Below are 2,422 nucleotides of genomic sequence, written 5' to 3'. Positions count from 1 at the left end.
CTTCAGAGGCAGTGGCACGGCAGGTTAGCTAGCAACCTACCAGCTACCAACACAGGACACTGACCGGTTGGCCAATTTTTTTTCCTAGGACAGCGAAGGCATGGGGAAAAGAATTACCCACTCTACTCTTCCTTTGATTGGCTCGTGCATGTTGTCTTCGTTGGTTGGGTTGGTTAGGTTTAGTCAAGAGGAGTGGTATTGGTTAGGGTTAAGGTAAGAATGTAAGGGTAAGCCAATCAGTGGCAGCGGAAGGCAGGACCAGAGCCTATTGCCATCTTGGGGAAAAAAAAACTCGCGACTGGTTGGATGCAATGTGGAAACGTCACCGAGAGAGTAACTATAACCATCAGTAACATACGTCATCTTTGACTTATTGTCGCCTCCCAGTGGTCTTTGCAAAAAGTGTCTTTTTTTTCCTCAGTGGCCGTGTTCCAACCATATATCCTCCAACACAACAGAGACTGCTTGTTTGTTTTTATTATTGTTTTTTTGTATCTTAATTTTATATCTAAAACATTTGGGGTTTACTCGACAACATGTGAAAGCTGTATAAAATAAGACACAAATCTGTAATTGTGTAAACCGCGCGCGTCGCCTGTTACCGCGAACGAGCTTTTAAAGACCCCAGCAGGTGCGCCCGAGGTCGTTGCGATAGCTGGGCGATCGGATCGGGGCCGCGCGTGCAGGAAGGCTGATGATCATCACAGAGACTCGTCACGTCACGGATCCGCAGCGACCGATAGAGATGCTGAGGTGACAGGCAGAAGGAGAAAAGGGACGACCATACTCAGACATATTTCACCCTCCGCTCGTTAATTTCTAACACCGCCGCCACCTTTTTTCATGGACGGTTTGCTCGCTATGGGATTCCGGTCATTGTCGTTCCCGCCGCCTCCGAACGTAGAGGATTTTTGGTAACCACACCCGGCTCTTCTTTGGATCAAGGATTGGCAGCAAAAGACCCGAGGTAAGAGGATTCAGAAATAGAGAGCCCGTGCTACGCTTCTCCTTCTTCGGTTCGCCCCTTTTCTACCACCCCTAAACACCCAAATCGTTGTCGCGTGCCGCTGCATGTGTTGAGTTATTCTGCGTGTTGTCAGAGTTTACAGTCCAACCTCCCACACGCCAGGCAAGATGAGGTTGGTTGAGCTGCCTGTTTGGACGGCCAGTGTGCGTGGACGCGCCTGAGTAATCAGAATCAGAATCAGCTTTATTTGCCAGGTATGAGGACACATACGAGGAAGTTTTCTCTGGAGCATCGTTGCTCACACTGTGCTTAAACACAAAACAACAAAAACAAAAATATACACAAAAATATACACACTAGTATATATATACATATATATACTAGAGAGAAGAACTCTCCAATAACAAAAGTCCATCCATTTTTAATATCCATCTTTATGCTAGAATTATACATTTAGTAGTGCTCCTTTAAAAAAATACTTGTTTCTGCAGAGAAGGGGGAGGAAAAGTTGGTAAAAACATTTCCATTAAGAGTGCACATAATTTAGTTTTCTCAGTGTCTAGCAGCTGTTCTAATATTAAACTGCATGTCTTATTACCACACTGAGTAATTATTCTTTATCGGTGTATGGCTTAAAAAAACAAACAGGATTGAACTCTGTTGGAACATTGCTTCCATTAAAAGACTTGATAAATGTGGTCTTCACCCTTTTTGTTTTAAGATCAGTTTGTTATTGTGGAATCCAGGCACCTAATACTACTGCCTAGAAAAGGATTAACTGATGCAACAGACACAGTTTACTGCTTTCACAAAAAAGGAAATTAGAACAATACAGACAGAGCAGTCCAATGCAAGAAATGCCCATTTCCTGTGTATATATATATAACATGGAGGGTATATAAAAAGAAACCACTCAATACAATCAGAAAGAATAAATTAAAACAGCAAAGTACTGGTTCATCTTATTTCACATCTATAACACATTCATTCTGTTTTTAGCCACCAAACATCTCGATTGTTTAACATGGGGTTTAGTTCACTGAGCTACTATGGGGTATACAAACATTGTCCTGAAATACTTCTGGGCCCAGCCTTCTGTTAAAGTGCTCACATTCCTGAGGAACAAACAGCTGCTTCTGTAGTCACGTTTGAAGGAGCACGAAGAGTCACGCCAACTTGTTGTTTTGGTGGCAACTGGCATTTAAGTTTTTGATATAACCATTCAATGCAAATACTGGGACAATTTTTAAGTGGCAGGAATTAATTTGAATTAAAAACACTTATAGATCAACTACAGTATTTGATTGATCTGTAATTTCCCTAATTTGTTTTCCTGTAATTGTGTAGAATAGAGACAGCAGAATATATCTGAGTCACACTTGATGGAAATAGTGGCGGCACAGTGCAATTACTGTCAAGAGGGAGAGATGCTCTTGCTGTTGTTGCGAACAAGAG

The sequence above is a fragment of the Etheostoma cragini genome, chromosome 20 (genome assembly GCF_013103735.1).
Source record: "Etheostoma cragini isolate CJK2018 chromosome 20, CSU_Ecrag_1.0, whole genome shotgun sequence".
NCBI classification, from domain to species: domain Eukaryota; kingdom Metazoa; phylum Chordata; class Actinopteri; order Perciformes; family Percidae; genus Etheostoma; species Etheostoma cragini.
Note: the sequence above shows the minus strand (reverse complement) of the source record.